The 25,248-nt window shown below is 56.9% G+C and overlaps 1 long non-coding RNA gene across 2 annotated transcripts; it reads left to right on the plus strand.

Annotated features, from left to right (window-relative positions):
- The first annotated feature begins 17,683 nt into the window (after positions 1-17,683).
- LOC118991952 (uncharacterized) lies at positions 17,684-21,831 on the plus strand. 2 transcript variants are annotated; one of them, XR_005067508.1, is made up of 3 exons: positions 17,684-17,811; positions 19,917-19,992; positions 21,747-21,831. It is a non-coding gene; the product is annotated as an uncharacterized LOC118991952 (long non-coding RNA). The 2 variants fall into 2 exon arrangements; XR_005067509.1 differs by lacking the exon at positions 21,747-21,831 and adding an exon at positions 20,228-20,336.
- The last annotated feature ends 3,417 nt before the right edge of the window (positions 21,832-25,248 follow it).

Raw genomic sequence — 25,248 nt, forward strand, 5'->3', positions numbered from 1 at the left:
CTCTGTATCATTTGCCATTTTTATAATCAGAATACCGCAAGGGGACATCCCCTTGACTACCTTGAGGACCCCTTTCCTTGAGAAGAAAGCAACGCTTCCCCACCTAGCCACCCTCTTCCCTCTGAGGATAGAAGGGCTCTGGGCTCGGTCACCCGCCTGGTGACAGTAGGGAGCACAGTGGGAATTCTGGCTAAAGGAGGACTGCCCAGAGCCAGGGGCAGCCAGCTTGCAAGGCCCTGACACACAGCAGAGCCCAACAACCTTGCTGGACAGTTGTTGGCCTCTTAGCCCCTCGAATAAGACTTGTACAGTCCTCAGCTTCTGTTTCCAGCTCCCTGGTCTCCACTCCCACGTAGGGAAGGTTGTGTCAGGGACCAGGATGCCTGCTGGGGGTGGAATCCAAATTCTAGTCATCCCTACCTGGGCAGAGTCTGAGGTTCCCGGCTGCAAGGGCAGAGGTCCCAGGCAGTGGTTTTACAGCTTCAGCTTGACAGGAGGGCCCGTAGAATCGGAGTCAGCGGGTCTGGGGTCCAGCGGGTGGGGCCCAAGGGTCAGCGTTTCTAACTGAGCTCCTGGGTGATGCTGCCGCTGCCTGTTTCCTCAGCCCAGGTGTCAGCCCTCCGGTAAGGTATCCTCTCTCATTCTGGGTTTCCCATGAAGGCTAAGCTGCTCCCATCTACAGTCGGATGAGTTGGAACTGTCTGAAAGGCGGTTAAGAATGAGGAATAGCCTTGTTTGGTGGGAGCCATTTGCAGGCAAGGGCCTGGTGTCAAGAGAAAGCCAAGGCTCTAAAGCCACTTCCTGCACCAAAGGGCGTCTGAAAGGGAGACCCAGCCACAGGAAGCAGAAGCAGAACCGCCGTTCCCGGCGGGCGCTCTGCTGAGAGAACTGGAGGCAAAGGAACCTTTAAATCAGCGGGAATGAGTGTAAGCTGACATTTTCCAGGACTGGCCAGCCTGTGCCGTCAAATGAGGTCACATTACCCCCAAATTTGCCTGAGAGTGGAGTTCTGTCTCCCTGCCCGGCCAGGCAAATGCCACTTTGTGATATGATCCTTTGAGGACTCCTCGACAGGGGGCCTGAGCCGCCAGTGTGTTTCAGAGGCTTTCCAGAAAAACACCATTTCTGTGTTTATTTAGAGCCTGCCCTCCACCGAGATCCAATGGGACCCAGCTGCCAAACTGGGAGCAAAGTCCCCGAACAGGCTGGGGCCAGCCTCCCCCGGCTCTGAGCTCCACCAGTTCATAAGCAGACTGTGTCCCTGGAGTCAGAGGATTGAAGTTAAAGGCCAGTGGAGTAGACTTCCTGTGTGACCTTGAGTGAGTGACTTACCTTCTCTGTGCCTCAGAGAGATCCTAATAGCACGATACTATAGAGCTGATTGGTATGAGGATTGGACGACATGACGTGCGGTCAGCAGGTGGCACGGTGCCTGGCACTCACTGGATACGAGCTGCTGCGGTTGGAGCCTAGCCCACGTGTATTTGTTTGTTGCGTACATTTGTGCAGAAGGGGACTACATAGCTCTCCCTCGGTGGGTTCAGCCGTTCTCAAATTCATTTTTTGGTAAGATCTCTCAGAAAAAGAAGCCTCCTTCAGGCCTGGCCATACCCAGCTATCCAATCATTAAGCATCTAGATTCTGGGGTTCTGGAGCTTGGCAGATGGCACCCCATAGTGTAAGAGGTCTACACCCAGACTCCTGGGGGATCAAGGTACAGACATGAGAGGGTGTATAAACCCTTAAATTCCATGGACTGATTTTGTGTGTCTATGCAGGTTTCTGGAAGAGCGGCCACGACTTTCACCAAAGAGGCCTCAGCAGGCTCCCTGGAGGGTGCCGCCGCTCCCAGACACACCGGCGCCTCTCCGAAACCAAGACGCCAGGACAGAGGAGAGCAGCTCCCATCGGCCTCTCCTTTCGTGAGATCCAGGCCTGCTCCAAAGTGAGGCAAGGACTCAATACAATAAAACGGTGAGAGCAAATCAGGAAATGTAAAGCCCCTGGCAAAAATACGATGACAATTAGCCATGACAACAAACTGTCTGCAGTCTTGTCAGGGAGATAGTGTCGTGGAACAGTGGGCAGACCTGCCCCAGCACAGGCCAAGCAGATGGGCTGCTCAGCAGGGCGGCCATGGAGGCCAAGAATCAGCTGCAGAATGGAAGGGTGGGGGGGGGTCCACGGTGTGGCTCCGGCAGAAATGGCCCAAGTTGCTGCCAATCGGGTGAGTCCGGGCTCTGTTGCTTATCGGCCACGTGAGCCCTCAGCTTCTCTTAGCCTCACCTCCTCTCCCGAGAGATGGGATTCTGTGGGTCGTGGTGGCTGCCGGGCCTGTCTTCCCCCAAGGTTGCTGTGAAGCCCGTACGTGCGGGTGGTGTGTGGAGTGTCTGCTGCCGAAGCAGCGGGGCCCGGCTTCCTGAGGGTGTGATCGGAGTTGGCTCTGTAGCCCTGCTCTCCGAGTCGCTGCCTCAAGGTCGCTTTGAATACTTCCCAGAGCATGGTAAGCGCCCCTCGGGCTGTAGCCACTGTCATGATTTACACACTCCCAGGACACACTTGGGGGCCACTGTCAACCTGTCATCAGTTGGGTTATGGGACTGAACAAAAGAAGGGCTCCCAGGGACAGGTAGGGTGGGAGAAGAGGTACAGGGGGGATTTCACAGGGATAGAAATGTCCCAGAGAGAAATTAAATTGCAGCACTATGGCAATAAGTGAGGCTTCCTTTCTCATCTCCTCACAAAAAATCCCCAGTGAACTATTTCTTGGCACCTTGTAGAGTGGATCTATTTTGAGCTCAGTGCCTCTGTCACCGAGTGCGGGTGCCATTTCCCGGCCTTTACAGGATGCGGTCCGCACCGCAACCTGTGGAGGGGCCCCTGCTAGTCGCCTCAGATGGCTGAGGCGTGGAGGGCCCTGAAATCAGTCAGAGGTGGGCCTGTTAGGGAGTTGTTTGGGGCTCCCTGATGAATGTCACCAGACTAGGACACAGCCAGAGGCGGACGATACCTAGGCCACCCCCAGCAGTGTGGCTCAATAGCCCTGAGCGTCCCGACCCAGTTCTCTCCCCACAGGGTCAGGCTGCACTGTCCAGTCACGGCCCAGCCTGTGCTGCAGCCCCTTCCTGGGGGAGATGGGGGCCTTCCCAGAAAGGCCTGCCTGGTGTACCCACTCTGCAGCTAATCCCATGGCCCCCACTTTTCTGATGCTGGTTCCCCAAGTGGACGGCCCCACTTGCCACCTGGCCCAGGGTTGTCCCCAGGCCCTCCTCGTGCTGAGAGCAGGGCTGCCGGGCGGTGGGTGAACAGGGTGAGTCAGGTATGAGGGGACGTGGGGTGACTCTTCCCGGGAAGGCTAAATTGATGGCTGCCTCCCGTCTGACGCCAGCCCCTGGTGAAGCTCAGAGTGCCCAGGGGCAGGGCTAGAGCTGCGTCCTCTCTCCAACGTGGGAGGTCCTCATGCCGTGGGCAGAGGCCTTCCTGCCCTTGGAGGGAGGCTACCCTGATACCCAGTCCCCGCCTCTGGAGTTGGCATTTCTGATTCTTCATGCCTTTCTGTTGCTGCTTTGCTGTGTGGCCTTATGCAAGTCACTTCCCCTCTCTGCGCCTCACCAGTAGAATGAATGGTCTCATTTGCCCACCCACTCCGACATTCCAAAACTGTGAAATGTTCAGAGGTATGACCTTTTACATAATCAGAACAGCATTCCTTTAATTTGACAAAAATGCAAATGGCTCTGGTGGATGACTCAGCGGTCCTCAACCCCAGGCCTGTACACCCACGTTGCTCTGGGCACGGAGGCACAGGTCCTACCCGGAACCACAAAGTCAGAGTCTCCTGGGCCTCTAGGTGGGCAGCACATGGAGATGAGTATTCGTAAGGCTGCCTAGGAGAGGAGTTCAGAATGTGGAAGGCAGAATCTCCCTAGCCCAGTGGGATTATGGGATAATAATCTCTACCCCAATACCTGACATGGTGAGTCACAGTGACAAATTGTTTGTGAAAACAATGTGCCAATAGCCCTGGCTGGGTGGCTTAGTTGACTGGAGCATCGTTCTGATACACCAAGTTTGCGGGTTTATTGCCTGGTCACGGCACATGCTAGAATCCACCCGTGAATGCGTAAATAAGTGGAAAAACAAATCAGTGTTTCTCTCGTTCCCTTCCTGTGTCTCTCTAAAATCAGTCAATAGCCCTGACTGGTGTGGCTCAATGGGTTGGGCGACAGCCCACAAACCAAAAGGTTGATGGTTTGATTCCCACTGGGGCACGCGCCTGGGTCGTCGTGGTCCAGGACCCCAGTGGGGGGGTGCGAGAAGCAACAGATTGGTGTTTTTCTCCCTCTCTTTCTCCCTCCCTTCCCCTTTCTCTAAAAATGAAATAAGTAAACTCTTTTTTAAGAAACCAACCAATAAATAAATGACATGAAAACTTAAAAAAAAAAAGAATGTGCCAGTAAACCAAGAGATGATTTCCACAGCCACGGCCTCCCGGGCTCTCCCTCCTCACAGTCCTGGCCACACTGTGTGTGCGGGCAGGGGCCCCGGGTGCAGAGTGTTTCGGGGGTGGCAGGGAAGAGGAGACCTGTAGGCCCCCGTGAGGGTGGCCTTGGGGGGCGACTCTCCTCTCCCCTCCCCCGTGTACATTCGAGGGGAAGGCAGTGTGGGTTCCGTGTTACAATGAGCAGCATGTCTGCTGGAGTCGCTAAATGAACTGAGCAAAATGGAAAGGACATGCAGGGCCCCCCTGCCGACTGCCAGGAAGGGGAAGGACCTCACACGAGGCCACAGGCCGAAAGGGATCAAAGGCAGCTTCCTCGCAACGAATGGCTTCGGGATAGAGAAAAGTTAATGAGAGTATGAAATCAGATGTAAGAAGAGACAACGAAAACAGAACATCAGAAGGTACAAAGAGACCTTGCAGAGGGGGCGACACACACTGAGGACAGGCACAGGACCATCGCACATCTGATACTGACTCACAATGCCGTGCACGCGTCTGACAAGCAAATGAATGGCACGGAGAGAAACTTGGATGAATCGCGACGAAGGCAGAGGAAAAGGACAGATACAATCAAACAGTGTGAGAGAAGATGGTCATGGAACCCAGACCTTCCAACGTAAAGGGGATTGGAGTCCCCAAAGTGGGTTCTCTAACGGTTAGAGAAACTCCCCCTGGAACGAGGGAAGAACCCAGTGTGCCGACCGAGGCCACAGAGAAGGGTCAACGTCAGGAACAGGCTGAGCCGGGCTGTTACTGAACTTGAAGATAAAGAAAACAACTCTTCAGGCTCCAGGGGGAAATACCACGTCACCAACAAGGAGAGAAAAGTCGGTCTGGCCCCAGGTTTGCCCGCAGCAACAGTCAACACCAGAAGAGAAAGGAGCTGAGTCTTCACAGTCGTGTGGAAAAGGGGAAACCCAGAATATTACACCCAGGGAGCTCGTTCCACTTTACAGACCACGTGGAAAGGGTCAGGGGAAATAGCACCACAAGCCTTTTTGAAAATAAAGTCACTGCCCTGGACGGCGTGACTGTAGCCAAAAGGTCACCGGTTGGATTGTGGGTCAGGTTGCGGGCTCGATCCCCCGTTGGCTCGTGTGCGGGAGGCGGCTGACGGGTGTCTCTCTCCCTGCACTGGTGTCTCTCTCTCACTCTGCCTTCCCCTCGATCTCAAATGAGAATAAAATAAATCCTTAAGAAAATTACTCAGCAGTGAAATCTAGCTGACCACTAAAAGGGTCAATGACTCTTTAAAGGTAAAGTCATGACTCACACAGGAGTCTTTTTTTTTTTGTCCCTTTCAAAGTCATTCCAGTTTTTCCTGATATGAACATGAGATGACTCCAAATGCAAAACTCTGGGATAAAATATGCTTTAAAAATGCAATGGAATCCATTTTACCCACCAATGTCACCCCAATAAACTCAATAAAAAAGTTTTTTTTAAAGCAATGGAATCTGATGAAATACAGGGCTAAGATGAAAAACTGGGAGGACAGAGTGGGAGTGTTCTCAACCCTGACCGGGTGAACACACTGGAATCGAAGTCAGGGCTGGGGGGGGAGGGAAGGGGTGTCTGAGGGCGGCAGTCGCGTCTTTCATCCGGAGAAGTGATGGAACCTGCCCCCAATGAAGCAATTCTTGTCCCCAGGACCCCAGGACGCTTCGTAATGGTTGTTTTTCCCCTTAACATTAGGGAAATTCATGATGAACTCATCTCTCTTGTGGAAAGCAAAACTTTATCTAAGATTCAGCAAGTTTGCAGGTTTTTCTTTCCTGTGAAACTCAAGAAAAATTAAATACTCTTGCAGTGTAGCGTAGAGCAGATGTGTGATACAATCCCGTCTCTCAAAATTATTCGGACCTACTTACCTTTCTCTCTTAGCTACAGCTCTTTATCTCGCCCCCAGAATTTCTGTGTGTGGATGACGTTCCCTGAATGTTCACGCGGTGCGGCAGGTGCTGTGCCGCATGGTCTGTGGGCCAGGGCGGCCTGGGTGCCGGGGCCACACGGAGAGCAGCACCTAAAACTCCTGTCTCAGGAAGCGGCTTTCCTAACGCGGGGCGGAGGGGCCCTGTGGCTTCCTTCTCTGTCCTTTTCTGTACCGCCTGTTTTGTTTTGTTTGAGAATGGACGTGTAGCATATTCATAAAAACAATGGCCTTTCCCTGCACACACACGCCCAGGGCCGAGGCCAGCACATTTGAAGCCTTATGAGTTATTAGCACCTTAGCGTAAGGAAGGTTTTTCGGAAGGACCCAGAGTCTCCTCAGGCCCCAACCCCGGCAGCTGAATGCTGACAAGGACCGAAGAGGGAACTCAGCGCCTCTCAGCTGGGAGAACCATCGGGCTTCCCTTCTGAGACCCCGTGGCCAGAGGCTCCTGTCCCATGAGGCAGATGCCCTTTCCAGCTGGCCCGAGACCCAGGCAGCTGGGGGCCCAGCCCGGCCTTGATAAGCATCTGGGTCGTGCCTGGCAAGGCTCTGCTTCCTGGAGGCTTGGCTCCTGATCCCCGTTTGATTCCATTACCCTTGTCCGCCTCTCCCGCCTCTTGAGCGGAGCCCTCACTCTGGCCCTTCTCTGTGTGCACCCCATTCTAGCCCCACTGACCTAAGCTTTTCTTCCCCTCACCACCTCACCTTGGCACACGCTTTTGCCTCCACCAGAATCTCCTCCCCACCCTCCTTCCTTCACCCCAGACTCCCAGGCTCCTCCTCTAGAAGCCTTCCCTGACCTCCCTCCCAACCCCCTAGGTCAGGCCCCTGCTACTGGCTGGGAGCCCCCACGGGCCAGCCTGGCTCTGCTCATCCCTGTGGCCCAGGGCCCAGCTCAGGCCTGGAAGTCACGTGGGTGCGCCTGGGCCTTGGCCTCGTACCAGTGGGGCTACCTCAGCCAAGTCCCTTGTCCTCCATGACTGTTTCCTCCTCCAAAAAATAGGAGCGTGGTGAACTCTCCCCCGTGGGGTTCTTGAAAGGAATTAAGAAGAGAATGTATATGTTTTTTCTGAAATTGTTATAAAAGAGGGAGTGAGGTATGAGCTTAAGGGAAGGAGCAATGAAAGAGGGAAATCAAGTCAGTTAGGGAAGAAAAGTGATGAAAAGTTTAATTGGAAAAAAGTCTGGATTTTCCGGGAGAGCAGATGCTCCCTCTGGAGCCCGCGGAGGCTGTGGGGGCACCAAGGGGTCAAGGCCACTGATGGTTCTGGGCGCGGCGGGGCCTCCAGCCCCCCCCCCCCCCGTGGAGACTCCCTTCTCGGCCCATCTCCTCCAGCTCAGCCCCACCCACCCCACAGGGCCTCAGGAACTGCTGTCCTACTCAGTGTCCACCAGGAGTTCCCCGCCAAGTTGTGCTATGTTCATGTAGTGACCTTGTGAGTAGAGAGCCAATACAGCTTCCGAGCACGTCCCCAGCCTCAGTGGGTTACCTGAGGTCACCCTCGCCCCTGGTGCTGTTGGGTGATTGCCAGAGCGTGTGTGAGCGAGGGCCTGGGTGTCACCCCTGTGTCTCCTGATGTGACTCCACCTCCCTCAGGAACTGGTGGCGTGAACTCTGGGGGCTGCCTGGAGAGCTGCATTTCAGTGTCCTCTCACGCGCACTCTGGTGACAGCCAGCGCTGCCCCCCCCGCCCCCGCACACCAGGCACAGCTTAAATCGAGGTTACCTTTAATGGACACCCACTCTGTACCAGGTGTGCTTCTTACCGGTGAGGGAGGTCAGTCGTCCCCATCTGACAGATGAGGAAACTGAGGCCCAAAGCAGTGGAGCAGTGAGTGGAAGCTCAAGGCCACACACCTGGAATTGACAAGCCACCTGGGCACTCCTTGCCCCAGCGCCAGGCCAGGAACAGAGCAGGGGCACTGAGTGAGGATTCCGGGGGCCTGGGCGGGGGTTCTGAGGGGCCAGAGCCCCCCCTCCCAGGCACTTGTAGCTGTCTACTCCCCCACGAAGACACCGAGCCCAGAAACCCCATCCCCCACACTTGAACGGGCAAACTGGTTCTAGTCTTTTGCTAAGCCCAGCCGCGTGGTGACCACCCTCGTCCTGCAGCCGTCCGTGTGCAGGTGTGTGTAGGAAAAATCCTTCAAGGGCCGGGCTGTGACAGGCCCCAAGACGGGACGCTGGGCCCCAGGCCAGCAGGGCCCCTCACCTGGGACTGACCCGAGCTCACACTAGAGCACTCAGTCCCCGGGGAGTCTGTGTGAGCTCAGAATCCAGTCTGAACAGGTACTGAGGCGGGGTGGCTGTTTCCTTTCCCTTCGCCAGCTCTGGCCTCCCAGCTGCCCACACAGCTTCCCGCAGGGATGCAGGGCCCTCCTCTGTGCCCACGGCGCCTTGGGTGCCCGTCCCAGCCCTGGCTCCTCCCCGTGGGAGCAGCCCCCTCACCACGAGCTCCATGAAGCACAGCTGGGTCCAGGTCACCCTTACGTTCCTGGCACCCGGCACAGGGCTGGGCACACCGTAGATGCCCCGGGTCGTGCTCCATTGCATGCCCAGCAGTGCCACACGGCACTGAGCTGGGGACAAAGCAGGGCCAGCCTGGCTGAGGCCCCAAGCAGGGCCTGTCCTCGGGGGTAACAAGAATGGGGGCTCCACCATTAGACTCCAGCTAGAGCTTCCAGCAGCAGGAGGGCCAGGACAGGAATGAAGAGATCCCACCCCTGCCCACACCCACCACACCGCCCTTCCAGAGCTTGAGGCTGCCCCGGCCCGCAGGCCACTCCAGGCGAGGCTGGAGGAGCCCCAGCCAGCTTCCCCGAAGTGCCGCGTGCATTACCCCGCATTCCTAGAGAGTTCACTTTCTCTTGCCTCCTTTGCAGGAGTTTTTAGCTAAATTCATGTCTGGTCTCCGGTGCCTAGGAGTAATGATTCTAAAAAGCAGTGATGGAATCCCCCTGGTGTCAGTCACAAGGCTTCACGTATCCCAGGTTACCTCTGCTCTTGGTGAGTTTTGCCTGCATTTGTGCACAGAGTGAGCTCATTGAACAGAGCGGCCCATGCCCAGGGCCCACTCCCTGGCCAGCGAGGAATCCCTGCTTCGAAGGCAGTGCCGGGGAGTCGGGGAGTCGGTGGGTTCCGCCGAGGAAATGCACTCAGCTCCCCTGCAAACACACCGGTCAAGGGAACACCGGGGCTCGCCACCCATGGCCATTCAGGCGCTCGGCCCTGTCACTTGACCACCAGCCTGTGTTCCCTTTGCTCCCCGTGTCCCCTGCACAAGGAAGGGCTGACAACCAGCCCATTTCAGCAGCTCCCGGCGTTCTGCTCTAGCGAGGGTCCGGGCCGGGCCACCTGTTGCTCAGTGGCCACGCCGAGAGCAGGCCTTCCTGGCTCTGCACACGTGCAGTCTGCCTGGGGAGCTTCGCGCTGCCATCCTGGAGGCAGTTCTTGGACTCCGACGTGGGTGAGGGGACCACGCAGAGAGTATCACCAGCTCCAAAGAGAACGTGAAGCACAGACACATTGCTTGATCAGGCATATTGAAATAAATTCGCAAGGCGGGGGCAACACTGGGGAGGGGGAAGTCAGTTGCATTCCACAGGACAGCTCTGAATCTGCAGTCTACAGACGAGAATGATTTAGCATCACTATCAGTTCCCCGCAATCTTCACAGTTCGTAGAATCCACTGAGATAATCCAAGCAGTGTCCTGCAGAGTCCAGATAAGACGTAGTTCTTGCGCAAATGTACGAATATTTTCCTACAGCCCTGGCCACGAGTTCTTCACCTGGCCCGGGTCACGCTCAGCTCATCCAGGAATCCTCCCTGGCTCCAGACGGAGCTGGGGGCCACCCACAGGCTCCCTCCCACCCCGGTCCCTCGAACTTCTGATCACCATTCTGTCTCCCCCACCAGCCTTACGGGATTCTTAAAGCAAGAGGTTGTGTCTGCTCCACCTCTCAGGGTGCCTGTGAGGACTCAAGAGATATATATTTTTTTAAATTTATTGATTTTAGAGAAAGAGGAAGGGAGAGAGAGAAACCTCAATTTGTTGTTCTACTTATTGACCCACTCACTGGTTGGTTCTTATTTGCGTTCTGACCAGGGGTTGAACCCGCAACCTTGGTGTATTGGGACAGCATTCTAACCAACTGAGCTACTCAGCCAGGGCTCAAGAGACATCTGTTGGATGCATTAGGGAACAAAGGGGCAATACAGGGCCCTAAAACCAGGGGGGTCATGGCGGGCCTCCATAAAGCGGCAGAACACCTGCGAGGCAGCCCTGGGCGATCAGTGGCGCCTCCTGAACGTGCGTAGGTTTCGGGCTGGAGCTCATCGGGTCCCCTCAGGAACAGGGCCTCGAGGCCCGGCAAGCTGGGGAGTGCAGGGTGAGGCCCGAGCGAGCTCTTTGTGGTTTTCCTGTTAGCCAGCAGTACATCTGAGAGCCTTTAATGTATCAGACTGACCTACGAATCTCTAAGAAGGAGAATGCAGTGTTCTGGTGATTTCCACGCTTATCTGATGGTGAGACATTTATTTTTTTAATGGAGTAAAGGTGAAGGTTCTGGAGAGTTTACATTGAGAGCCACCAATTCCGTCCAACCTGCCCGATTCCCTTTGTACAGACGTTAGTGTGGCCTGGGTCAGCATGCCGGCGCCCAGCGTCAGTGTTCTGGTGGCCTGGGACAGGTTCCTCAATGTCTGCTCAGCCACATGTCTCCGTCTGTGACAAGGAGCCGGAGAGAGACCTCGCCTCAAAGCTGCTGGGAGGATTTGGGGAGGTGCCACGGGGGGGACACTCAGCGCAGAGCCTGGTACAGCGTGTGCCCAATAAACGTTAACCGTGTCATCGGCACTCATGAAAACACGAGGTACCATTTATGGACTGCGTGCCTGTGCCTCGTCTCGCTTGACCCTCACCCCAGCCCTGAGGCCAGAGGAGGCCAGGACTCTTCAGGAGGTGAAGGCCTTGCAGCCGGCAGGTTCTTGGACTAGGCACAAGGCCCTAAGAACGAGCTAGCCAAGGCCTTGGCACGAAGTAAGGATTTGGTAAGTTAGTAAGGATTGTGGTTGTTGCTTGTTCTGCTCTCCCTCCTTCCCTTCCAGCCGGGAGTCACGCTCGGCCCCAGTCTGAGCCAAGGCCTCCCAGGTGCTCAGGCAGGGTCGGACCTAGGCCGAGCCTGCTTTTCCCCTGAGGTCCTCCTTTCTCTTCTCTTCCTCATCTTCCTCACACCCGCCCCCCTCCACGTACTCCCTCAGTTATGTGGGGGTTTGAGGATCAAGGGTCCCTCCTCTTCAGTCATCCCGGTGACAGGGCTCAGGGCTCCACTCTCAAAACGCAGAAAGGGCTTAAAATCGCGACCAACTGCGGGAGCAAGTGAAGGAAGGAGTGGGCCTGCCAGGCCACCTGAGGCTGTCCGCAGGGTAAACACAGGTTTCGCACGGAGCCCCACCCAGGCCCGACCGAAAACGCTGCCCCAGCGGAAGTCTTGCTCGACAAAGTGACTCAGCTCCGGTGCTCAGAGGCAGTTTCTGTGTTTTATAAACGGAAGGTGTTTCCATAATAGCTGGGGGGATGGGCCAGCACCAGTCTGGAAACAGAGCCATAATCTGCTCGAAAACCCCAGGTCTGAGCCCCCGCCCACAGGCAGGGCCACAAAGGCCATAAGTTCCAGGTGGGGCATCCTTCACACCCAGCTCCTGGCTTCAGCTGACACATAGCACAGCCCCCCCAAGTGACACACAGATCACCCAGGCCACTTCCTTCACTGTGGGAGGAGGTGAGTGACAGAGGCGGCCTTGGGGGCTTAGTTCTGCTCTCCCCAAGCTACTCCCAGCCTGCTGTGCCACTACAGGCCTTCCATGACCCAGGGTCCTGGGACCAAGAACCTGGGGGCCCAGCGCTGAGCCAGCGGGCGGGGCGGGGAGGAACCATGTCACAGGCAGGGAAGATGTCCTCTCCCTAGGCAATGACAGTTGCATTGGGTTCCGTGACACGGATGCAGTAAAACAGCTAAAGGTGAGACAAGGACAGCGGTGCTTAATCCTCCTGGAGGACTCAGCAGGAAGGAGGTAGGGCAGCAGCGCCCGCTCACTCGCCCCCCACTCACTCACCCCCCGCTGACCCTCGCTCTTCATTCATCCTTCCAGCCATTTAGTGGGCACTTTCTAAGGCCCCACCCGTCGGCTTCACCCAGGCTTCCTCGTCTCAGCAAATGGCACCACCACCCTCCCAGCTAACTTGACCCAAACCCAAGGAGTCAGCGTTGGTCCCAGTTTTTCCGGTCCATGAGCACTGATGCTGGTGCGCTTTACCTCCACTCCGCTTCCGACATCGGCCCACTTCCCAGCCACCGCAGCGGCCACCCTGACCCCTGGGCCTTGGCCTCTAAACCCCACGTCCAGCTCACCACGGTGACCTTGTCGCAGCATCATTCTAACTACATTTGCTGTCTTCAAGTCCCCCAGCGAGTCCTGCCAAATAGTAAAACATTTTGCAGACATGAAGCAGACCTGCTTTGGAATCAGGCCATGAAGAGAAGAGAGGAACAGAAGAAGGGCCCAGAGGCAGAACCGAGCGCCGATGGGAACTTCCTCTATGACAGAGAGTCCTCACCTGCCCGTGGGGAGGAGACTGGCTCTTACAGACGGAGCTGAGGCGGGTGGCGATCCATATGGAAAAAGTAAAATTAGATCCCCAACTACCTCCACACACGCATCTCCAGGTGGGTTCAAGGCTTACATGTGAATAGCAAAACGTTAACACATTTGAAAGAAAATCCAGGAGACCAGTTTTATGGCCTCAGAGTACGGAATGATTTTTAAAGAAAATTTTTTTGTGAATTCTAATATGCATAATGAGAAATGCACAGCCTAAGTGTGCAGCTCAGTAAAACCTCGCCATCTGAGAAGAGAATGCAAATGCAATGCCTACAACCCGCAGGAGGTTAGTTTGCAGAATAGGTTAAGAACTTCTGCAAATCAAGAAGAAAGACAAAGGGCCCAGTAGAAAAGTCAGCATATGCTGTGAACAAGTGCCTCGTTGAAGAAGAAACCTGGACAGCCAATAATCATGTCAGAAGAGGGTCTTCCTTACAGGTGTCAGAGAAATGTACATTAACAGGTCAACGCGATATTACGTGTCCCCCACAGAGAGACAAACGTGTCTTTGAAAAGCGGATGCGACCACACTTGGACCCCAGCCTTAAACACAGCAGGCGGAGGAGTAGATTGGTAAGGCCACTTGGCAATGGCAGAAGGTGGCATCTCACCAGGTTGAAGGGGAGCGTGTCCATGACCGACTCTTCCTCCCCCAGAGTCTGCAGAGGCGCTCATGTGAGTGTGGCCGCAGGGAAACCGGAAATGTCACCGATTGATGCTACAGTCGCCGTCATGCAGTGGCGATGGGCTGGCAACAAGTGGAAGTGAGTATCAGTGAGCTCGGCCAGGACCTGTGTGCCAGGCAGGACGTGGAATGGGAAGGGCCTGACTTTGGGAAAGGGGGACACAGGCTGGGCCTCAAGCACCTGGTGGGGGGGGCGGATTTATGATTTATACACAAGGAAGTGGGAGCAGTAACCACCATTCGTTTATTTGTTTTTGCCTCACTCCTTTTATGGGTGATAGAGCTAAGCTCCAAAAAGGAAGCGGCCATATTGGTGCCCGAGCTGAGGTGACCACGGGGCCTCACCTGCAACTCTGTCTCCTTTCTGTTGCCCACCCCCCAAGCCCCCTCTTCCTTGCCCCATGGCCCCTCCTCACAAAGGCCCGCACTGGTGCAGTGGCCCTGTCGGTGGCCTTCCTGCTTTTGTTCCCCTCTCTGTATGTGGTCAGAGAGGCTTTCCTAGCCCAGCGCCATGGCCACCCCACGCCCAAAGCATCCAGCAGCTTCCCACGATGCCCGAAGCAAAGCCCAAACTCCTAGCGCGCTCCCATTCAAGGGAAGAGAACAACCGTTCCTAGGCTCACGGGTTCTGTGGGCCAGGGACGTGGACAGGTCCCAGAAGGAACAGCTTGTGTCTGCCTGGGAGACTTGATAGCTGGGGGCTGGCACCCCGAAGGCTCCTTTACTCACAGGGGATAAATGATCAGCAGAGATCTTAGCCGGGCATTCACTGGCCACCACCTGTACGTGGGGCTCAGCCATGGGTCCTGGCCTTCAGCGTGGTGGATGGACTCAGAGAGAGAGAAAGAGAGACTTTTATTACTTTTCATAGTCTAGGAGTTTTATTCATCAAGGCATCCACAAAGTTCTGCTCCATTTCAAAGAGAGGGAAAGGAACACGGATTGGTTGCCTCTGACATGCCCCAGCCGGGGACCCTGCCCACAACCCACGCAGGTGCCCTGGCCGGGAATCGAGCCAGCAACCCTCTGGTTCGCAGGCGGGCACTCAACCCACTGAGCCACACCAGCCAGGGCAGTGTGCTCTGGTTTTCCTCAGACCTTCTTATTTCTCTTTGAAGTCTTCCCGGTCCTCAGGGGCTGCCCAGTGTGTCCTGCCACTTCCTACCGTGTCGTGCTACTTCCCTCCATCAGTCCCCAAAGGGACCTTGACTCAGCAGACACAGCGGGGCAGGTAAAAGGAAGTGGGGGGAAACGTCACTGTTGCTTGTCACCACGTCCGTCCATCTGGCCTAGTTCCCAGCAGGCAGGAGTCAGTCAGCCCCCCGGTGGGTGTGGACCAAAGCCACAGCTCTGCCAGTGGACTAGCAAGGTGGCTGCCAGGCCTCTGCTGCCTTCAGGACTTGGGGACGGGAGAGGTGTGGATCTGACCTCTGGCCTGACGGAACGGGGCTGTTCCTCAAAGAGAGAGCGCCCTCATCTCTTTTGCCCTTCCCCAAATTCAGGAGAAACAGATTCTCTCCCCTCCAGACTTGCCCGGGATATTTCGGTTCTGGTGACTACCGAGCCAGTAGGAGATGGGTGATTCCCACGGCTGGGCTCCCGGAGCTGGGAAGTGCTCGGGTGATGCCAGCTGCCCTCCACGGGCACCTGCTGCATGCAGGGCGCTGTGCCAAGCGTTTTATAGAATTAGTTCATCCCATGCTTATGACATATGAGCAAGGGAGGTGTTATTATCCACATTTAATGAATGAGGAAACCGAGGCTCAGCAAAGTTAAGTCACAGGTCAGCTTCCTCATTGATGGGTCAGGCATCTGAGGCCAAGTGAGAGGAGATGACCCACCCAGAGTGGGGACCGTCCTAAAACAAGGCTTGTCTCCCTGGGCTGGGCCTGGCCGCTTTGTCAGAGGGTATTTGTTCTGGACACAGGCCAGGGACTAAAGCTCAAATGGACATGTCGGGCCAGCAGCCAGGCTCCAGGCAGCAGGCCTCCCCAACATCTGCCCATTGCTGCCGCACCGACTCACGGAGCCCAGAAAGGCCAAGTTTTACAAGGTCGACCCAAGTGGCCCGGGACCTTACAGTCCGTGCTCGTTGACAGGCAGGACTGGAACAGCCTCTTCAGTTGAATGTGCAGGCTCTCTGTGTCCTGGACTAACATCCAGTGACCGGCAACGGCACCCAGGCCAGGAGCAGGGGGGGCAAGGGCTCCAGACCCTTCTCCCCCATCAACCTCGACCTCTTGGCACCTCACTGTCACATGAGGAATCCTAACCTTCTGGTCCTCAGTGGGCAGGGATGGTGCAGACACCTTCCTTTTGCCCCACCCTCAGAAATGTCTCTCCCACCAGAAAGAGCCATTGCACTCCACCTCCTGTTCGAATTCGGAGAGGTCAGCAGTGACCGCGTGGGCTGCTGCGTGGTGCTGGATGACCAGTCTGCCCTGGGTCGGGGCTAGGACGTGGTGGTGCGTGTGCTGTGTGTTTACCGAAACTGTGATCCCCCCCCCCAAAAGTGCTGCCCCAGGTGACCCCTCAGGGAGTTCCCCACAGGCGCCCCAGAGGTGAGGTGCCCCAATAACCCCATTTCTGTGAAGGCCGATTCCCTGGAGAAATTACGCGGCTGTCGAGAGGGGATTTTGTACTGGTTCGTGCCTCTCTTAGCCACTTCCTGTCCCAGATAACCGGCTCCAGCGCCGGCTCTGGGGTTTATCTCTCAGGTCACAACTGCTGCCTTGAGGCCTTCAAGTCCCCTGTCACGGAGCACAGCGCCGTCAGGCCGCCCGCTTTCCTGGCAGCGCCCCGGCTTTTCAATGCCCCCGTTACCAAAACTCACACCCCCTCACGACCCATTCTCGGCTGACACGCAAATTTAGACCTGGTTTATGTGGCTGAGGTGGCAGCCGCCCAGCCCTCCCAGGAGCGCGTTCTAAAAGCAGAAACTGAACTCTCTCTAATGATGGAATTCCAGACATTGTGGCAGGTCAGTGGGGACGCGTCCGAGAGGGTGGGGCTGGCCTGACCTTCCTCAAATCAGCCAGGCCGGTGAGTGTCCAGATCAGTTCGACCCCACCTATCACTATCTGCGGAGCCCCGAGCAGACCCTGAGAGGGAATCCACCCCACCCTGCTTCCCAAGCTTTCTGGGTGGGAGCGGAGGGCTCCCCACCCAGTGCTGAGGCCTGAGGGAAGAGCCCTGTGCTGGTCACGGGCTCTGCATTGCAGGGAATGGCTTGGGGTGCTGGGGAGTGTTTTGCAGGATCCCAGTATTTTCCTGAGAGGAGCAAGCCCCCACCTCCACCCACCGCTCCCCTCCATTGCCCAACCCCTCACCAAATGGATGCTCAGCTTCCACTTGAATGCCTCCAGAGACAGGGAGCTCAGTTGGAAGGGCTGGAGATTCCAGGCATCTTTTATTTCTTCTGTGTGTCTTTATGTAGACTCAAATTTTCCACAGTGAACTCATTCGTTCAACAAGCATTTGCAGACCACCTACTATGTGCCAGGCACTGTTGAAGCCATTGGGGGTACAGCAGTGAGCAAAGCAGACGGAAACCTTTACCCACCTAGAGCTGACATGCTATGGTGAAGCGTTAAGAGGAAAACTGAAGCGAGGCAGGGGGCCGGGGAGCGCTCTGTTTGCGCTCTGTCTGCTGGCAAAGGCGCCGTGCCAGCAGTCAGCCCTGAGATGGAAGAGTGGGCTGAGGGGCACGCGTGCTCTGGAGGGGGCGTCCGGAGAGCGGGAGCCGCCAGGGCAAAGGCCCTGAGGTAGGAGTGCGGCTGGAGAGAGAGGGGAACAATAGGGAGGCCAGGGCTCAGGTGGGGACTGTGGAAGATGGGACGGTGTCAGGGAGGTGAGAGGGTGGGGTGGACGGCGCCTGCATAAGCCTGGCATTTATGACGCAAGAAGCCACGCTGTTTCCACGGGAAAGGCCTAGAGTCCAGCAGAAGCTCCAACCCAGAACAAGAGGACACCCCAGCTCCGTCATGGGGAGCCTAGAGAAGACCACAGCGGGCACCGCTTGATGAGGTCAGCGTTTCTGGAGCTCTGACAGTGCCCAGCATGTCATGTGGAGCCAATGGGAGGGGGTAGCGTCGTTTTTACTATAAATTCTATTGATCTAGGAAAACGGAAACCAACTTACTTTGTTGGGTAAGAGGCTTAACGGAAAAGGCTGGGTTTCCTGGGGCGCAGTGGGGGCGGGGGAGGGTGTTAGTGTTCTCCGGCCTGGGTCTGAGCAAGGGTGCAGAGGTGGGCTCACTCTGGTGCCCTCCCCTCCTCCCTCGGAGCTGCGCCTCCTGGGGCTCTCCCCTGTCTCCCGCAGGCAGGGGAGTCCCCGGCCATTGCGTGGGTCCAGGCATTTGGCTATGTGACCCTCAGTGTGAGTCAGCCCCAGCAGCCTGGCCTGCCCAGGCATTCAGACCCCTGAGGGCCAAACCCCCACCCTGGGGTGCCCATTCAGGAGGCCAGCTCCCGGAGGACTGCACTGGGTCCTCATTTTCCTCGCCAAACTGCCGGTCGCCCAGGAAGCGTCTGCCGCTCAGGTGCACTCCGTGAGATGGCAGCTAAGCTTGGGCCGAGGGCTTCGGTTTTAGGCCTCCCTGACTGCCTTGTCTCTCCTGGAATTAGCTGGGGCTGTAATCGGGAACAAGGACAAGCCGAGACAAGGAATGAACCAACAGGCAGCAACAGGAGAGCGGGTGGGAGAGGACGGGAGGGGGGGTTTGGAAAGAGGGCGGTGCAAGGCCACGGCCCCACAGGCCGGGACCACGCAGGGACATTCAGAACTCAGCCCTCCACCCGCGCTCACAGAAGTCATTGTTCCAGTCATGGACACAGATCATTATCTCCTAGGTGGTGTCTTTGGCATGTGTGTGTTTGTTCGCCGTGATAGTGGGAGAGCTGGGCAGGGCCACGGGGCCAGGCTTGGCACACTTTCACCCGGGACTCAGGGAAAGACTTCCCGGGGAGTCCAGGCCCCAACGGGGACCTCACCCCCCACACCTGCTTTTCGCCCGCTGCCTTAGGCCCCAACTCACCTGCGCAGCCCAGCCCAGCAGGGCATAGCCACAGTGAGCAGTTGCGGCCAGGACCCGATGGCAAACAGAACAGGAAGTTCCCTGCCCCAGCCACCAGCCCTTCCAGCGGTCACTGGGGTCAGCTGGACAGGCACAGGTTCAAGTTCCGACTGTACCACTTCCTGTACATGTGACCGTGGACAAGTTCTTTAACCCCACTGAGACGGAATGTCCTCACGTGTACAGCGGGGTGTGCTTTGGAGGGTTCTCGGGAGGACTGCAGAAGACCCTGAAGACGAAGCAGCTAGCATGGCTCCGCCCCACAGCAAGTTCCCCGTAAATGTGACCATTGCGATTATTTTCTTTATCATTACTGTCGGCATGGCCACCGGACAACCTCCTGTTGACACGCGATTTCACTGCCCGAGTGTGCGTTTGTGTTGGCGAGTGTGTTGGCACCAGGCAGCCCTTTTTAATTGCTGCTGGCGAACAAGAAAAGAGCAGAGGCGGATTTAATGCGCAAATGATGCGTTGAAGCCAGGAGAAGGCCAAGTGATGTAACAGTCCACTGTGCAAACAGAGTGTGGCAGTGGCTGAGGGAGGGGAAAGTCGTGGGAGAACCCAGTCGCCCCAGCCCATGGCAGCACCCACAGGCACGCCACGCTCAGAAGGGGGCCTGCTCTCTGCTCAGCCCCACGTCTCCGCAGGCGGCGGTTGGGTCTCAGCCAAACGGCATTGTCCTTCCCCTGGGGCCAGCGTTTGGCGAATTGTGTTGGGTTCATATTTATTGTGTAAATTTCTCTAGCTTGTATTGCTAAGTAAAAAGACAAGGTGTACTATGCTACCTTGTGACACAAAAGGGGGGTACTATAACAATAGAGAGATGTATGCGGGTATAGGGTGCTTTTTATTTTTTTTTAATTTATTTATCTTTAGAGGGGAGGGGAAGGAGAGAAATATCAATGTATGGTTGCTTCTCGTGCGTCCCCTGCTGGGGACTGGCCTGCAACCCAGGCATGTGCCCCGACTGGGAATCGAACCGCGATCCTGTGGTTCGCAGGCCCGCGCTCAATCCACTGAGCTACACCAGCCAGGGCGCTTTTTCTTTTTTTGCAGAGAGCACTGGAAAGATCCATCAGATCGAGTAAAAATTGGGACTCAGGTGTGGAGGGGACTGCACAGAAGGAGCAAGGTAGGAGCGGGGTTGCTTTGTGTGTACTTTGTCTACACAGTTTTGACCTTTGGATCGTGTTGGGTGGTGGCTGGTTGCATGAGCGCTAGAGGCGGAATGTGTACCTAACACAAGAGAGACCACGTGCCGCAGTCACTGTGGGGGAAGCTGCGGGGGTCCCTTTCCCTGAAGGGGAACGAACCGGGCTCAGGTCGGAGACCCGCTGCCAGACACAAAGAGGCGTGTTGCTTCCCAGGAGATCATCTTTCTAGAATGTTATCTGGAAAGTGTTTCCTCTCCCTGAAAATGAGAAGGTCGGGAAGGCCAGCCCAGCCCAGACTCTGTGAGAAGAAACTTCGCCAACACAAGGACGCGGCCAGCCCTGGGGGACGAGACATACAGCCAGCGGGGCCCGCATGGCCAGACCGCCAGGCAGCCCTCGGAAAACGTTGCCTGCCAGTGTGTCTGGAATGGGTTCTAGAGAGAACCTCCAGCCCCAAGCAGGCATCAGGGGGTAGGGGTGGCCCCACCTACACCCCTCATCCTGGCTCACCTGGCCCCAGCCGGCTGCCCACATATTCCGCATGTCACCAGGTGAACGGGTTGGGAAACGCTCCCTCAGAAGTCTAGGTGCTGACCCCCGGCCTTAGAAGCAAGAGGTCAAAAGAGCAGCCCGCTTGCAAAATAGGTACAAGGTGCCTCATGCGCCCCACCAAAGGCTGCTCTGGGCACACACTGCGGTGCGGGAGGCTGGCAGCTCCCCTCGCCAGATGTGAACCAGCGCAGAGCCACCCGCCTCATGACGTCTAAGGGAACACGTGGCCGCTTCAGCCCTAGTTCTCCCTCTTCTAGGGGCAGAAAGCTTTCCGTTCTCTCTCCACGGGTTGGATCTTCTTCCAAGTTCCCAGCCAGCGCTCTAGGCCTCAGTTTCTTAATCCATACAATGGGGATAGCAGTAGTGCCTGCCTCCGTGTTGTTAGGAGCCATAGACGAGTATAAGGTGCTCAGCCCAGTGCCTGCGATGGGATGAGCGAGTCAGCTCTCGGAGAGTTTGAACTGTGAACTCAAAGCATCCCTTAGTGCCAACTTCCCTGCGAAAGATGCCCACATAGGTGGGCTTTAGGGAGAAGCCTTGGACAGTGGGACCCCAGGCTTGGCCGGCCAACTCTCAGCCTGAGGAGGCTCCAGCTTGCCAGGGCCCTGTGTGGCACCCCGTCCTTCCCAGGATGGGACCCCATCCTTCCCGGGCCCACTCAGGAGCTCACAGACTCACTCACTGTGTTGTGAGAGTCACACTGGTTCCCCAAACCGGTCCCCCGCCCAGCAGGTAACTTAGGAGGGTCACTAATGGCGACTCCTGCGTTGGGCTGTTGGGGAGCTTCCACTGTCACCCCCTACATGTCTCCTCCCCACGGTAGTCCGAGGGGCCTCTTAAAAGGATAAATTAGAGAAATTCTCCCAAACGGTCCACTGCTCTGAGAATTTAATTCAGCATCCGGACCAGCCTGCCGCACGCTCCACGACCTCCCTGTCGCCTACTCGTCACTCCTCACCCTTCACCCTCCCCGCCCCTCACGCTCCCCAAGTGCATGAGCTCACATACCAGGCGTGTCCTCCTGGTTTCCTGTGCCCTGGGAGCCCGCTCTTCCCACCTCAGACCTGCACACCTTTGCCTCTTTCTGGAGCCCCTGCTCAGATATCGCCTCCTCCCAGAGGCCTTCCTTGACCTTCCCAGGAACTTCCACATCACCCTCTTATGATTTTTTTCCCCTGAGTACTTACGACGGCCTGAACTTCTCTTACACGCTGGCCAGTCTGCGTCTGTGGCCACAACTGGAACACCGAAGGAGGCCGTGCACCCCCCAGGTACTCAGTCAGTGTCTGCGAGCGAGTGAGTGAAATGCCCGGTGTACTGTCAGCCCTCCACACAGAACTTAGCCCCAACACGAGCCCTCTCCTTGCTCCCGAGCCTCTCGGGGGGCTCTCGGGGACCCCGGGGAGGTCTCCTGCAGCTCAGAAGCACTCCTCCCGTCAGGGAGCGGCCGCCACAGGCCTCTCACCTGGCATGTCTGGCATCCTCTGTGCCCGGCGCAGCCCCTTGGGCATGGGTGGCCCGCTCCCCAGGTACAGGTTCCAGGCGCCGCTAAGGGATGGCTCCGCCCCCCCCAAGTACTGACTGACTCTCCCCCACCCCCACCCCCACCCCCGCAATATCTGTCTTAGGGATTAAAGTGAGTGGAGGAGCCTGTAGTTTCCAGAATCATTTGTTCCTCTACTGGCAGCCAGCAGCACATTTGTTATTTTATTTTCCTGAGCCCCCTCGCTACGGGCCCAGACACACTGGTCTGATAGCATCTTCCAGTGGAAAAACTCCCCGGCGCCGCCCCGCGCCTCGGGTAGACTTGCCGCCCTCACGGCGGAGGCCTGGCCCGAGCTGCAGCGCGTCCCCTGCTTTCTCCCGCAGCCCTGGGGCCCGGTCCCTCTCTCCTGTTCGCCTGTGGAGTCCCGCGGCCGTCTCCCCAGTTGCACCTCCTCTCTCTGGCACAGTCCAGAAATGGGCCACCGCACACTCGCAGATTTTCAAAATAATGTCTTTCAGGGGCTACCACTTTGAACAAATACGTTTTAAAACCGCCTTTTTTTTTAGTGTGACCGACACAGCGCATTTAAAGTATACAGCTTGGTCTGTGTCACCGTGCGTTTCCACCCGTGAGACCAGCACCGCTGTCTAGATAATGAGCATACCCATCGCTCCCCAAAGACTCCCCCCTCCCCCGCCCCCAGTCCCCCCTCCCCGGCAGCCACACGTTCAACTCGAAGCTGTCTCACCCACTTCCCCGCCCTGGAAACAGAGCGCAATCGCCTCGATTGTCCCTCTCCTTGGCTCGGCACGGTCCGTAACCCCGCTGAAAGCCATGTCCTCAGATGTCGTGGAGAGACGTAAGACTGCTTGCCCTGAACACTAAATGGCCTCATTGTTGCATTGCCGTGCCCGGCGGTTTGGGGTTTGGGAGTCTCTCCCTCGCTGCCAGCTGTCTCCGCGCAGAGTTCCCAGCAGACCGTCCCGGGGCTCCGCGGGTGGCACACCAGCCGCCTCCACACCGCCGTCATTTCTCTTCCTCGCTGTGGAAGTGGTTCTCAGCTGGGGGCGATCGGCAGCCCGGGGGACATCTGGCAATGTCTAGCGACATTTTTGGTTGTCATAACGGGGGTGGGGAGTGTCACTGGCACCCACCTAACTGGTGTTTAGAGGCTGGGGATGTTCCTAAACACTCCAAGTATCGGACAGCCCCATGAAAACCAGGGATCCAGCCCAGGATGTCGGTGTGCTGAGGCTGAGAAACCCCTTCCCGATGCCAGGACTAATTGGAAAAGTCAACAAGAATTCATGATTGTCTGTTACTTCTCCGGATCAAGAGGGAGAAGGAAAGACAGAGGCGTGTTGGAGCTGCAAGACCACGTTGTAGGACACAGGTTTGGGGAGGTCCTGGCCATCCACCTCAGGCACCTCCTCCCCGTCCCACCAGATGCAGCCGCTGGCTTCCGAGGACCAGCTGTGAGCAACTCAGCTCGAGGCAGCAGGGCCCAGCGCTCAGTAGGTGCTCAATGAACGTCTGCCAGCTTAGATTGCAGCCAACACACCCATTCAGTACCCGGTGGCAGGTAGCGCTGGCTCGACATTGAAGGCAAGGCAGAAGGCACAGAAGGGGGCCCCTACCCCGACCGGTCATTCGGCCGACCCACCCCAATGACTGGGAACATAACAAGGGCTGGCCGTGCTGGGATCCCGTCCCAGCGGGACTAGCCATTTCACCACCACATCACTCCTGGCTCCTCCCCACCACCCACAGACACCCCGCTTGCCTGTCGTATAAAGGAGATTTTCCCCAAAATGGTTTAGCCAGACCTGGCAGGGCCCTGCCCCGCGTTGGGATAGGAGGAGCCTGGCTGTTGCCCAGCAGTGTTCGGGAGCGACCCAGGTGTGGCTGGAGCTGCATGGTGAAGTACGGACATGCTTTATTCTGTTTGTGTGACTTTAAGGCTTTGTTAGTTGATGGAAAGCGTGACTGGAGACATACCTGTAAAACGCGGGGAAGCAAAAAAGAGAACAGAGGACTTGCAAATCCCACCCTTTTAGAGAAGACAATTCAACTCTGTTGTGTGGACTTCTATGTGCGTATGAATGTGGTGTACACATTTTGATGAAAGCCAGGTGTGGGTTTTGCTGCCGGAGGCTTTGTTTGAGGAGCCTGAGAGTGGAGAGGAGGTTCTAAAAGAAGGGGACCCCCCCAAGAGCACCCCACAGGGACACTGGAAGTGCCTGTGATGAGGGTGACCGGGTGGGTTTAACTGGGTGCTGGCTCTGCGGAGCCTCCCGGGTTACCCCCGAGTCCCGGGGCAGAGACCTAGCTAGCTAACTCCTCTCTCCGGGACTCACAGCCCCTTCCTCCCTTACGCCTCGCTCCTCCCCACAGGGTGACACCCTTCCTGTTGCCAGGCTTCTGTCACCTGGTGCCCCACCTATTGAGGGCCGTGTAAAACTGGTCAGTTGTGACCCAGAGGTCGACAGGGCTCCAGCAGCGGTTTAACTCCCTCGGGCCTTGAGGCCTCTTGAGGCCCCTCGTGCGGATGTGGATATCCGTTGGGAGCGACGCAGCGGACAACACCTGCCCACAGGCCTTGTGCCAGTGAGAAAAAGGACCAGGTCGGCTAGCCGTCACCGACCGGACTCTCCCGAGGGGGGACCCCCCCCAGAGAGGTCTCAAGGAGAGTGGCTTTCACATACTTCTCAGCCACAGAGCTGCAGTAAAATACAACTGCGTGTGAAACCCTAAAACAGGACTGGGACGAAGGTGGAGAAGCTCTGGGTGAAGCAGACAGGTGCTCACTTGCTCAGCCCTCTGCTCCCAGTGATGCACCTCTGAGCAACACAGTGTCAAGGTTTCCGCATTCTGCCCAGGGCCAGATTGGAGGGCCGGGCCTGCAGAAACTGGGGAGTTCTCCCCCCAGTGCCTCCTCCTGCTCCGCCTCATACCCACCAAGGCTCCCCTGGGACCCGCTTCCAGGATGGGCGGGGCACCTAGAGGCGGCCAGCATTGCGCTCTGGCTGTCTGGACCTTTCTTCTGGGTCACAGGATAAGTGGGAAGAGACTCCAAGGCTAGACGGGGCCAGCCCTGTCCCAGTTTCCCCTCAGTGGGTTCTCTTGCTCACACACTGAGGAAGAACCGTGACTCACTTCCTGCCTCCCTGGGTCTTACGGCAGAAGTATTGTTCTC

The sequence above is a fragment of the Sturnira hondurensis genome, unplaced genomic scaffold (assembly GCF_014824575.4).
Source record: "Sturnira hondurensis isolate 20B ecotype Veracruz unplaced genomic scaffold, ASM1482457v3 Scaffold0007865, whole genome shotgun sequence".
Lineage (NCBI taxonomy): Eukaryota > Metazoa > Chordata > Mammalia > Chiroptera > Phyllostomidae > Sturnira > Sturnira hondurensis.